At 37.7% G+C, this 14,772-nt stretch overlaps 1 protein-coding gene across 1 annotated transcript in view; it reads right to left on the minus strand.

Moving 5' to 3' along the window:
* hs3st2 (heparan sulfate (glucosamine) 3-O-sulfotransferase 2) overlaps positions 1 to 14,772 on the minus strand; it is a 32,117-nt gene that overhangs the window by 15,672 nt on the left and 1,673 nt on the right. The gene's annotated exons all lie outside the window — the stretch shown is intronic.

A 14,772-nucleotide genomic window follows, 5' to 3' on the forward strand; every position in this document is an offset into this window, starting at 1 on the left:
TGGGATTTAGCTTAGAAACCATTAATCACAATGTGAAGTGTTTCTGCAGGCGCAAAGAAATTTAGTGAATGTCTTTACCTCCCATCGGACAACCAGTGTTTGCCATTAGAAGGAGTAATAATGAACCCTGCCCATTAAACAATATGCAAGCTCACAGACTGACCACAGAGACGCCCAAACTAAAGTATCCATTGCATGCCATGTTTATCCAGTCTCAGGAGTAATTTAACAATGAAACAGTTACCCAATAAATTACAAGAAAAAGTCACTTGGGCTCTCATTGCCAGTGTGTTATCAGAATAAGCAACAAGCAGAGTAATAATAGTCATACGCCTTAGCAATGAACAAAAAGTTGGGTGTAAAAGCAAAAACATGGTATTTTCTAGAATGAACTTAAACTTGTATGGCAGTAGTGCATGGAGAAAAATGTTTATTACTGAGTCAAATCATTTACCTAATGTTAAAATTTGTTTTGTGTAAACTCTTATATAATTAGTGGCTGAACAATGTACTGTTTCAGTGCCCTATTATACAAGGATTGGTGTAATTTTTTTAATGTCTTTGGATACAATGTTTTTAAACAGAGTTCTCATCTACATTACTGTTTAATTTAAGATCCAGCAAGTTAGATATGATGAATTTACTTGCATCATTTAATCACTTTTTAGATTGTGAAGTCTGAGCTAGTTCAGATAAGCAGCTCAAGATGCTGTGTGCCATACATACTTTAAATTCTTCACTTTCCTCATAATGGATTGCATTTATATAGCGCTTTTCGGGGGCCCTCAAAGCACTTTACAATTCCACTATTCTCTCACATTCACACACTGGTGGAGGCCCTGGGGCAGACTGACAGAAGAAAGGCTGCCATATCGCGCCATCGGCCCCTCAGTAGGTGGTAGGTGAACTGTCTTGCCCAAGGCAAGACATAAATGCATAAATGCATAAATACATAAATGCCCAAGGACACAGCGACCGAGACTGTCCGAGCCGGGGCTCGAACCGTCAACCTTCCGGTTACAAGACGAACTGCCAACTCTTGAACCACGATCGCCCTCATGTCATATATTGAATGCAAGTATCCAGTTTCGCAGATTGTTTAAGTTTCTTCTTCATACAACCCCTCCACCACCACATCATCTACCCGTAGGCTACTCTCTTCAGATTTATATGCAACATATTTATGGAGCATGAACACCAAACTAACAATGTTCTGCTACTGATATAAATTAATCAGTTCAAACTTGAGTTGTCCAATTGGAAATAATAAAAAAAACAGGTTCCAGTGTTTTCAGATCTTTTTGTTTGCATGATTTCTTTGAACTGTACAAACCATTTGTCCTGAAATGTCCTGAAAAGCCAATACCACAGATGCACAGAGCTGCTCCATGGCGTCTAAATCCATTAGCACTTTGTATTACACAGGTAGACTGTGCAGAGAAAATGTTCTTATGCTGCGTGATTCTCATAATGTCTTTGACAATGCGCTTCCTAAAAATGGCATCTTCCTTTTTCCTGATATGACAGCACAGATCCAGTCTCCACTGGTGAGGCGGCTCTATTATTAAACTATCACTCACTTCGATTACAGCTGTGATGACATCTGATCATTAATCACCAGCAACAGAAGCCTGCCACCTCAAAAGTCTATTAAGAGTTAACAAAGGGCAGTCAAGGCGATTACAGCAAACCTGCGGCCAGCTTCGGCTACGTGAGGCAAAGAGGTGAATAACAATTCAGTGTCCTGAGAATCAAGCATCTACTTCTCTAATTTAATTGGCTGAAAACAGCAGACTAACTGAGTCAAATGTGTTGCAGCAGGGGTTCATTTTGACACCGGGCATGTTGTCAGCTACATTATAAAATCAAAACATATCTAATGCTGTACAATGCAGTACTGCAGCACTGTAAAAAATGCATGAAATTTTTTAGCCTTAAACAAAATCCTATTGAACTGCTGTCATTTCAACTCAAGACCCCTGTTTTCCTTGAAATAACAATTATTCATGGTTTGGCCTGCAGAGGGAAATGACTGACACTTGCTCTCCTTGAGCAATAACACGTTCAATTGAACTGAGTTACGAGCTGTCACATTAACATGTGGCAAGGCAAAGTATCCATGGACACTGAAAGACACTGAGACAGACAGAAAAGCCTCTGAAATCCTAAACTGCATATTCTCACCGGAGGATTACAGCTCATTCTATATATTTCTTAAACTCTTAAAAATGAATTTAAAGCAGTTGGGCTGTTGCTGAAGTTCCAGCTGATGAACTGCTATATTCATATTTTTGCGTTATTTGTATATCTACAAAAAAAAAACTGATTTAGTATCTTTGAATTTACATGAAACCCCACATTATGACATTGTGAATGTCTTATTCACTGATAAGCAGATTACATTTTGTCCCTTCACACTTCCCCTCAGCTTCTCACCTAGTTGTTCATCTTTACAGCACCATCTTAACTGACATGAATCAAGATGCCATGAATTTACATCAACACAGAAGCCCTTAGCAGTTCTCTCTGAGTTTACAGTATAGCCTCTAGCAATGTGACAGTCAAGGATATTTATAAATGACGAGAAGCACATTCCACACCTTTAGAGCTTTTCAATGTTTACTTAGATGATGGGAAACTACAAAAGGAGAGAGCAAAGACAGAAGAGGAAGCTCAGACAGGATTTGATCCCTGCTCAGCAGGGACACGCTGGGTTAGCCAAGAGGAGAAAGTTAACAAGCTGACGATTACTAAAAGTGAGCTAAAGACTGCTGACAGCAAAATATTTCCACAATCATAATGTCAAATGATAGTAATTTGAATCCTACTATTTAGTAGAGGGATGACTGAAACTAAAAATTAGAATATATATGTACTGTTTTCTATGCATCTAACGGCACAGTCAGATCACTGTCAGACATGTGCTGCTTGACAAACAATATATTTACAATATCACTACTTGTTTCTTAGAACAATTAATGGTTTTGCTGAAGTTTATGTTCAAATCATCTAAAGAAAATAGTGTGTACCAGTAAACAACAAGCTTACCTGATTATTTTCTGTAAAAGGCATCAAATAAGTTGGGCTGAAAAATTAGTATTCTGTTCTTTATGGTACATAAGAGGGAGTAAATGATGGGTGCACAATATACAGTGTTGGGTAACTTACTTTAAATTAGTAACTTAGTTACATTACTAGTTACTTCTATCAAAAGTAACTCAGTTACTTCAAGTTACTCGTTACTTTCAGAGTAACTAGTTACTAGGGAAAGTAACTTTGGTTTTACTCAGAATTCTCTTGTTAATGTGTTGCTTCCGTAACTGGATACCCAGCAAGATTGCCAGTCTTCTAGCTTGCTTACTTGCCACAAGTGCACTGTGCCACCTACCAATAGAAAGGAAAAAATAATGTGCACATTTCCACGAGAGAAATCCCACGCCTGATTCTATCCTAGCCTGCTTTTTACATCCAACACAAAAACTGCAGTCATGGCATTTTCGATTGTACTCAGAACTCGGAAATTCTGCCTTCTGAATAGGAAGATGTAGGCAACACCAGACTGCAGATGAGCTCCATACAGGGCCGGACTGGAACAAAAAAAATCGTCCCGGGCATTTTGACTAGAGACCGGCCCACCATTATAGGAAAAATCATAAAGCCTTTGAATGAAAATAAACACTGTTGTGACAGTGATGTACACTGTTCTGATGGTATATATGTATCAATCTATCAATCGTTTGTTGTAAGACTCAGATAATTATTTTTTTAAAAGTGAGACATTTTAAATGAGAATAAGAAAAGTATTTCCTTGTGTCCCCCTTTCCCTTTTAATGCCCTACATGGAACCCTGGCAACACCTTGCTAGACCCGCCCCTGCACAGTTACCAGCTGTCATCTCCTGGTTTCATCTTCATGTTTCCCTCTCACCACATATTCAAACCGATATCATGACCAGCAGGTTTACAGCTGTGGCTCCAGCAAACATCAGCTGATACTTAATTAATACTGAATAAATTATAACAACAGCTGATCAAGCTTAAAAGTGCTGCTGTTGTTTACCGTGACATCCGCTGGTTTCCTCTTTCTGGCGCAAAGTGGGCGATAAATAAACAAGAGAGAAAAGCCGATCAGCTGATCATTGATCAGCTTCATGATTGAAGTAGAAACAGGAGAGGGAGGGTGAGAGGATGAGAGAAGAAGAGGCAGCTGTGCAGCATAAACAAAGAATAACTCCAACTTTGTGTCTGTCACTACCCGATCCGTACCGGAAACCCGATCCGTACCCCGCATGCGCAAATCTTACGTCACTTCCTCTCTTTGCCAACATTGCGACACTCAATATATTTGAATGATACGGTTAGCGCCCAGTTAGCTCTTAGCATTTCTCAGCAGCTCTGCCTCCTTTTCGACTGCCCGCGACATTTAAACAATGGATAATCCGTATACAAACAAATTCATGCTTTTCTCCTTAACAGAGAGCGTCCCCCGATTGAACAACAGCGCCGTAAAATAAGGAGAATGGCGCCTAATTACAGACTTAATAATATTGACTTAGCAATGTGTCACGTGAAGATTCAGCAGCCAGATTAAGTGTTTACTGACAATTGACAGTGATAGCGGACATCATCATCACTATTCCAGTCAATCCTCTCCACACAGACAAGCATAAACACACTCGACTATCACTAAAATTTAATCAAATTTAACACACGTTTGTAATGACGCCATTTCAGTTTACAATAGGGTTCATTCGCTCGGTCAGCAGGTGGCGGTATCCTCGTACACTGGGGAGTAAACTGCCATTAAACGAACAGAAGAAGAAGAAAACATCTGCACATGCGCGGTACGGATCGGGTAGACCCGATTTGTACGGTCCGACTTTGCACATGCGCAGTAAGGATCGGGGAGTCCTGATCCGTAACTATCTTTTTATTTTTCGTTTTTGTCTACATTGTACTGAAATGCTTCATTATTGCAAACATTTTAAGAGATACTTATTATTCTTAACATTTTAACAGATACTCTGACCCGTAACTATCGTAAAACGCTTCGACCGGAAGTAGACACCTTTCGCGCATGCGGGGTACCGATCGGGTTTCCGGTACGGATCGGGTAGTGACAGTGTCTTTTTCATTGTAGCTGAAGTCTGGGACAAACTGTGTTCCTTTTCAGCTCAATACAAAACGCGTGATATTTTCTCTGAATACGAGACGATTCCGTTTTTTACAGGACGGTTGGCAACTCTAATAATTAACCTTATGAACAAAATAAAGTTCAACATCAGTAACATAGCACCCACCCAGCTGTATAGAAACTCCGTCATGCTAGCTAGCACGCAGTACGAAAAAGTCAGCATAACGAAAATAAACTCCACCTAAACTTGGTTCATATCTGACCCAGATGGACTGCAGGTTATAACTTCTTACCTGAAGTTCAGTTCACCTGACACTCTCGGACCAGCGGCCGCTTCGGGTCTCTCCTCTTGCCTCCCTTTTCCTTCATCCACCTGCTGGCTTCCACCACTTGCTAATGTTATTGAATCTGTGGAAGCTCCGCGATAGCCACCACACGAAGTAACGAGTAACGACCCTATCTAAATCCCAGTAACGAGTAACGCGTTCCTGGTTTTGGCATAATAACTAGTTACCGTGCGCGTTACCACAATAATAACGTAGTTACTGTAACGCGTTACTTAATAACGCGTTAGTCCCAACACTGACAATATATAGGACGTTGACTCTGGTGACAAGGATTCACATCCAGGGTCATGCCTTGAGATTAAGCCTAAGAAAACTGCTTACATTATCGAAATGACAGCATGAACTATATGAACAACATTGTTCACCATGTTTAGCTAATTTTGAGGCTGGTTTGCTTGACCTGTGTTGAGTCTTCCCTTCCCCTACTGGTTTATCTGTTACTTATGATCATCCCACAGGTGCATCTGGTCTGATGAACTGCAAACCTATAAATGATGAGCAGGAAGTTGTCTACATCTCTCTCTCTCTGGATTAAATTAGAGCGGACACCAAATCCCGCAACAATTCTCAGGTTGTTTTGAGTCATTAATTTTGGTCATTTCTTTTGTTTCTTAACAAATGTGGTAATATTTGCAAGAAATCCTTGACTCTTTCTAGTTATGTTAAATTTCGTTTGTAGTGATACATTCTGGAATCTTCTTCCACAAGGATAGCCAAGGGAAGTTATTAGAATTCTTCTTGAGGATCATATGAATGAATTTCACAACAGTCTATCTTACAGGAAATCCGGGGTTTAACTAAAGTTATAATACATTATCAGGGGACTGAATCTGCAGAAAATGTCATGGTAACAGATATTTCTGTCTGGACCAAAAGCTAACCAGTCTGGGGCTTGATGTATGACTGAAGCATGTGCACAAAAAATATGCTTTTAATTCTTCCAGTTTCCTCATGAACTAGGAATATTGAAAAATGAAGAATGTGTGGACCTTGGATGCCGCCCCCCCATCATTTTCTTTACCTCTGCCAGCATCCTTCGGTCAAAACTTAGAGAACCGATATCCTCCATTATTTTTTATCCTTCAATAGTTTTTGTCTGTCCCTGATACAGGGAAGCAGCCTGTTTTTAATTGCAGTAACTGTGCAACAAATTATATAGTTATTTGCAAATAGTATAGGAGTTTCTGCAGGCATTTCCGACTAAAGACAGGAGTGAAAATCACCTTTGGGCACTTGTGTAAAATTTCACAACAGCTGAGATTATAAAAATGATTATTAATTTTATAAAACAGGACCATATGTTTAGTTATTTATATATCTGATGACACAAATAACACACATCTGACTCTAACTAGTGAATCTTCACATAGTTTTATGCATCTTGCCGCAAGTTGAACTGATTTACTCGTTACTAATCAATAATTAATAAAGCACAATACCTTGATCTATGCTGATTTTATGCGTGATCAGATTATATCCTGAACTTTTCTATAAGGATAAAAGTGCACTCTCTTGGTTCAGGCTGTCTATGCAAAAAAAAGTAGTTTGGTAATTAATGATAACCACTGCATGTCTCTGAACTGCGCTAGAATAAAGACAGCTTATTAATAATGCAGAGTTAGACTTGACCATCCCTCAGTCTATAATGCGTAGTTTTCTGTGTTAAATGAGAACCATCTAACTTTCTGTCCTCATCAACCTTTCTGATGATACTGTTCCAGAGTTCCCTGCCTCCCCGAGCCAATTAATGTGGACCAGGAGAATATTTGTAGATGCAGCCTCTTGTACAATTTCAACACTTTTCAGAGAAGCAACTGGAAGTGCTTCTGACTCCTGTGAAATCAATAGAGCTGAGATGCCCTTTTAAGTCTTGATGGTGTATGGCAAGGTTTTTTTGTTTGATCTTTATGATTCTGCGAGAATGGAGAAAGTGGTGAGAAACGTGTGAGGAAATTGGTGGCAGAGAAATGTCTGTTTCATCAGGTCCTGTATGGTTATGCGAGTACCCTCACACAAAATAAATGAGGCCATGTGTGTGTTCTGTTCAGGAAGCACAGTAATGAACACTGAACCATTTTTCTTCTGAGCCTAAATGGTCTGTCACACGCTTAATGTAACAAGACAGACTGTGCAAAACAACTGGCCACTCTACTGAAACTTAGGGGAGTTAATTTCGTCTCACATGTTCTATGTTTTTGACTGTTTCTCAGTTATAAGCTGCTGAGAATGAATGTAAATAGAAGAAACAAAAGAAAACGATCTATGATTTTTTTTAAAGCATCTTCAAAAAAGGATGTTCCCAATTTTAAAGGCATTTTTACATATACATGTACTGGCTATTTTACTTGGTACACCTCTTTGCTAATCTGTACAACTGCTTATTAATGCAAATAACTAATCATCCAATTAAAAGCAGCAACTCAACGTCTTTAGACATGTAGACATGGTCAAAATTGCCAACTCAAATTCAAACCAAGAATCAGAATTTGGAAGAAAGGTTAAAGTGACTTTGAACATGGCAGAGTTGTTGATGCCAGATGGGCTGAGTATTTCAGAAAATAATCTACTGGGATTTTTCTCACACAACGATCTCTAGGGTTTACAGAGACTGGTCTGAAAAACAGAAAATATCTAGGAAGCAGCAGTTATCTGGGTGAAAATAACTTGTTGATGCCAAAGGTCAGAGCCTGGCCAGATTACTTTAGGCTGAGAGGATGGCGACAATAAATCAAATAGCCACTTGTTAGAACAATGCTATGAAGATGGGGATCACACCAAAAAACAGGAAACTGAGACTAAAATTTGCACTGGCATACCAAAACTGGAAAATAAAAGGAAAAATGTTGCCCCGTCTGATTAGTGTCAATTTCTGCTGCAACCTTCGGAAGGAAGGGTAACACTCAACACATAACAGCTGATCTGTACCAATATCAAAGGTTTTTGTTTTTATTTGGCATTAAAAAAAATAAATCGTGGTTTAAATGCCACAGCATACCTCAGTGTTGTTGCTGAGCATGTCCATCAGTTCATGATTACCGTGTATTTATCTTCTGACGACTGCTTCCAGAAGCATCTTTGTCACAAAGCTCAAATCATCTCAAACCGGTTTCTTTAACATGGCAGTGAGTTCACTGCACTCCAGATCACCAGATCAATACTTGGTTGAGATCTTTTAGGATATGGCAGGACGGATTACTCACATCATAGATGAGCCCAACCGCAACTGTGTGATGCTATCATGTTACATTACAGGTACAGGTACATTACGGTGAGGTTTCCATCATGGTCCCTGACAGGACCATGATGGAAACCTGACCGTAATGATATCCCCCGCCTGCAACGTAGACGACATGAGTAGTAACGCCCCTAAGCAGTATTCTGGAAAAACGGAGGCACATTCATTTACAGGCTTGCTACACGAGCACTACTTGCACAATAATATGTAGTACACTTGTGTATTTCTGGCAGAAGGATGTGGCGCTTTGTTCTAAACATTTTGATAGATTAATAAGGTCAGTGAAATGCTGCTGTAGGAGAAAACCACGAAACTCTGGCACTCTGCTTAAAACTACTGGTAATCCTTGCCATTTACGAGTTCCACATTAGTGGTCACAGTCCTGCCTGCATAGTCAAGTTGTCTGTTTCTTAACATATCACTTTGGTGATTTAGTTTAATACTCTACTCCCAACATTTTGTGCTGTGAAAGAGACACTCCAAATGCAACAATGGGTACATGTCCTGCCAATAAGTGTCCAACCTGCAGTCTTTAATTATTTATTTAGCTAGTTAGTTTTAAGTGAAATCTTCATGTGCTGAGAGTAGGAGAGCAATAACAGTTATTAGCGATTAATGAGCGACTAAGCAAACAGCGCTCTCTGCCCCCAGAGAATATTATTATATTATTGACAGTTTGTCTTAATAGTATTTTACTAATAAAGAATGGATTGTGTTATCTTAACCGACTGTTTTTGTTTTTAACTCTCCTTTCAAGTTCTGCACATCTCTGATCACTGAGTTAATTTTAAGGCCAAAACTAACTTTTATGCACAGGTATGAGAGCGCAGACTGTCATTAGCATCTCAGTGGATTCCTTCATCACATATTACATTCAAACAGCTCTCCAACCCCTGATTTTAACACATGTAAATGGTATTCCAGGAATCTTTGACAGAAAGTATTTAGAGAACACTGTTATTAAAACAATGATCTTCTTTGTATTTTCCTAAATTTTATTACAAGCTCAAATGAGGGATTTTTGCGTTTCTCATTTTAGCGCATTCATCTGCTGAGCTTCATTTCACCTGTTAATGATGTGAATAAGAGCCTTCTGCAGACAAGCAAACAGGAATGCACCATGAGGTTGCTTCTGTTTGGTCAGTGTTGTCCCACAATTCCAAAGACAGCTCCCACAAAACCCCAAAGTCCAAACAGCTGACAAGAGTTACACACCCACACACATATGTCAAGTTAACACTGGTCTAATACACTTACATTTTTGTGGTTGCAAGGTTAAAAGTAGAGCTTGGAAAGACACCACCCTCTAAGGTACAGGACTGAAAATGACTTATAAAGTAGGAACTTTCCAAAGAACAGCTTTGAAATACATTCATAAAGTCTGGAGAGCACGTAAAAAAGAAACTAGGTGAAAGTCGCTACTCTACATGCAAAATATAGAGAAATTATGGGTCACTCGAGACTTTTATAAAATTTAAGGAAACCTTAAAAGAAAAAAGAAAGAATACATCAAAATAATCAGTTGCAACATAACAGGAAAAAATGCTCCTAATCATAACAGAAGTCTGAAGAAGTAACAACCCAGCAAACAATAAGCTAAATGGAAAATTAAGTTTACCAGTCTCAGAAATGACCTCCACATCTGGCTTGGGATCTACGAGGAAGCTTGTATGCAAGAATAATATTTTTCTGTATTTCATTTTCCAGGAAATCGTTTTAGTGGTTTGCAGTATAAAATGTATAAATAGGCAAACTGACTGGAAAGTTTTATTATTTAATAAAACGTATTATTTTCAAAACATAACCTTTTGTATTATTGGGTGGGTTACAACGAAAGCTATCAAAAAATGTGAAATTCAATTTAGTTTTTTTTTATATACATCACCAAATCGAATCAGTGGCTTCAATGCCTTCAATTACCTTCTTATAGAAGGTAAAAGCCATACAATAATACTGAGGAAATCATCTATAGCGAACGATTCAAGTCAACGTTTAAGAAAGAGAAATCTCTTTTGACATTTTGCAATTAAGTGAAAAGGACATATAGTGAAATGTAGATCCCTCCCATGGGAAGGAGGGGTGACTCCCAGCTGCCAGCTATTTTAAATGGCTGTATCTGTATTTCTTAATCTTTAAATTCAGGTGTTTTTCAGTCCTATTTGCCACAGATAAAAACATTCAACAAGTTCTGCAGTCTGCCTTTGTAAACATTTGTAAAAATAAATACATAAATAAGTAAATACAACAAAAAATAGAGTGGTGGTTCTAAGGAGATCAGTGAATTTGAGAACCATAATAGAGAGTCGTGATTACAAGTCACTTTGTCTTCCCTTTTTAGCTAGTCTACAATCAACTGTAAGCAGCGTTACTGCAAAGTGGAAGTGTTTAGGAACCACAGCAACTCATTGGCAAACCATGTACAGTGTGTGGGTGTAACCAACCTTTTAGAGTCACGGCACATCTTTCACATTAGAAAAATCAATTAATTTTTCCCTGCGTATCTGGTATAGTGGAACTGGTTCAGTTTGTCCCCAGTATACCCTTTTTCCTTTCTTCTGACCACTACTCATGCTAGGGTTGGAATTTCCTCCAGGACCCAGGTCAGATTGACTACTTTTTCTTTTCAAATACTAATCTATTGCGTGTTGCATCTCACAGGTGTAATTTCTTCTTCATCTTCTTCTGTTTTACTGGCAGTTGGTAACCCATTTAATTAGAGCAGGTAGTTGTTCTGCCCTCCAGTGGAAGAGAAAGTAATCGTTCTGCCCGTTACTCACGCCAATTGCTTAGAGTACTAATCAGGTGGAGCCAGATAATCTTCCACGGCACACCTGATCATTTCTCGCAGCACACAGTGATTGGGAAACACCGGTGTAATGTATACGTGGCTCAGTACTCTTGTCCAAATAGAGAACCTTTGTAATGGAAAGTCAAGCAATAGCTTTCAAAATTCTTTACTTTAAATCAGCAATGGAGAGCCACATGACTCATGTGGGTAAAATGTGCTCATTTACAACTTCTCAAATGTTAATGATGGGTTTATTTTTGCTTTTCATTTCAAACATGTCTGACACTTAAATTTTTTTCATCAAAAATTAATATTTTTTGAGTGAATCATTTGATTTCTAAGCAAACGGTGAAAATAGCTGTGACATGTCCTAAAGCCAAGAATGACATCATAAAATGTTCTTTTAAAATAATTTTCACCAAAGTGCAAAATCACAAACTAATTCATGACTATAAGAATCGAGCTACTTATTAAAGCATTTATTATAAAAAAAAAATTAAATGAGGTATGATCTATTCAATAAAATTGTCCAATATATTAATATATATTTAAATTAAACTGCAATGGCTTATTAATATTCACTTGGATAGGCTAGAGTGGGCAGCTTGCTCTTGAATAAAGGGGATACCACAAGCTGTGGCATTTTCAGTTTGTCTCATTGTCTACTCTGAATTTGAGTGCTTTTATTATTACTGTGGATTTCTAAACACTACACTTTAAAATTTTATTTTATGGATATTTAATTACATCTCACCTCATTTTTTTTTTTATTGCAAATTAGTTTGCTTGTTGAATTAATCATTGCAGGTATTAAACACGCAGATGTTTTGTATTGTATTTATTGCTTAACGAACAAAAGTCAGTTTAAACTTGTGCAGAGTTTATTTTGTTTAACGTCCTGGCTGAAGCCTGAGAAACGATGACTGAGTACAACCTGTTATCGCTTGCAAAGTTTTGCTAGATGTTGTGAACGTCTGGTGTAACATTTTGATTAGTTGGGACCAGATTGTTTTATTGTTTATGATAATTACAAATTAATTATAATGTATTGTTTACTACAATTAAAAAAAACAGCTGTTTTTGACACACAGTGATAAACAAATATGCCAGTTGATACTTTTTGTTTCTGTAGAGCGCTCTGTTCTTTTCAAGGAAAATGCATACAGCCTATATAAATGCATTATCTTCTTTGCCTTTGGAAAGAAATGCCACAATTAAATGAAATTTGATGTGCTGCCAAAAACCCAAACATTGTGACACATAATCACCGAGGGCCAGTCTTATACAATGAACATCCCTCAGTAACTCAGTAAAATCCAGTTGAATAATAGTTGTTTTAGCCTTAAACAATACCTTGGACACAAAGTTTCAATTAATTAAGTTGTTATCTCGTGTATATGAACTGTCCGTTTGCCACAAGTGTGCAACATTTTAGCTTTGTAATTTTTCTACAAGTGCATCATATCACTGAGAGACCTCGGTTTATTTATGTGTAGATTTGGAGTGACTCAGTGACTCAGGAGCAGAACTTCTAGTATGGTAATTTGCGTACTAATGATGTGAACAGTTACTGTTGTGTATCATTAAGCTGTATTAAATGCCATATTTAGACAATGGGAGGTTGCTGTAGTAAGCAATGGACTAGCAGAGGGTCAGAAGCTTCATTGTTTTGTATTGAAATTCAGATGTTTGGTTTTTCTGTAATTGTATTGTTGTTGTTGCTGTGTCAATGCTTGTTATTGTAAGGTCTGTGTATAAATATACTATGTGCGTCTGGCTCAGTTGCATTATGTCTACACTGTGTTGTGTGCAAGTGTTTTCATAAATTACCCACCAGATTCAGCAATGAAAAGATGCAATCCTCTGGGCCTTTCTGAAAGTTTACTCGGTGCTTGCTGAAGTGTTTAGCCATCTTATCACCTCATGCTCTTTAACTGTTTCCAAGATCCTTTGTTTGTGAATGCATTATTTATAAATCAATTTGATTTGCAAAACACACAACAATAAAGACTCCATGTCCATAAAGAAACTGGTTAGAAAGTTCGACCCCACTGTTTCAAAATTAAGTTCCGTATTGAGCATGCAAACACAATTAAGTCACAATATAAGGTTCATAACAAATGAAAGCAAAAATAAGATCAATCTCAAAAAGTGGTAAAGTCTTTAGTAACGTGAAAATATTGTTAAATAATTAAAGGTTTACTATTTTAACATTGCTGGGGGTTTCTGTGTTACCTTTTATGTCTTTCTGTGATAAGTTTTTTTAATATTAGCCTCTGGTTCACTAGATTGGGATGAAAATGATTTTCAGTTCTCTTTGCATCAGTAGGGATCTGCTTTTGTGATAATTCCATTGTATTAGAAGTCTTTAGGCCATCATTGTGCGCGTGTGCATGTGTGTGTAGGTGTGTGTATGTGTGTGTATGTGTGTGTGTGTTGGCGGTTCTCTTATGTTTGCATCAGTACAATTTGTTCAGACAGTATTCAAGAAAAACACATGTATTATAAATATGGAGTTCCAACATATTCTATGTGGAATCCACAGATGATGAATATTTTCATCAAAAATCATTTTTGGTAAGGGCTATTTTTTTATTTTGCAATTTTATACCCAACTTTAATTTTAGGAAGGGGAAAAATCTGGTATGAAATGATGACCTAATAGTGAATTGGATGTACTGTAAAAAATAAAAAATGTTGGTGTAGTAGTAATAGTAGTTGTAGTAGCATTAAAATTATAAGTTAATTCCAGAGATGTGAAAATTTCAAGTTAAAAGACGTTAACATGAGTTATTTTAAGAATTAGCTGCCAGTCAATCAATCTTACAGCTTTTAGCAGCTCAAATTCAAGTTAAACAAGAGATTTTATTGTCCAAAACTTTAACAAGCAGATTTTATGAATGTGCTTTAACCTTGCTGCTAAAAGCCCAAAAAATGTCTCAAACTGCATGTCTGAAGACATCTGAGAAAACATGAACTGAGCCGTGATGGACAGATACTCATATACATGATAATTTGCTGCAGTCCGTGGTGTTCATTCCTGCAGTGCAGCCTGAGAACAGACTTCCTCCCTGTTTTGCAAGCAATGGCAAGCACAGTGCTGATGCCATAGTAGGTACGTTTTTGGGAAGATGAGCTTCAACAGTGCGATGTGATGTGAGACAACAACCATCGAGCTGTTTTAGGGAAACACTTGCAGACTTCTCGCTTTCATGGTAATTAGTGTGCTTTTGGTTTTGAGGATACTTTTTACTTTCTGCTTTATAATC

The sequence above is a fragment of the Neolamprologus brichardi genome, chromosome 4, assembly GCF_056152115.1.
Source record: "Neolamprologus brichardi isolate AB-2024 chromosome 4, ASM5615211v1, whole genome shotgun sequence".
Lineage (NCBI taxonomy): Eukaryota > Metazoa > Chordata > Actinopteri > Cichliformes > Cichlidae > Neolamprologus > Neolamprologus brichardi.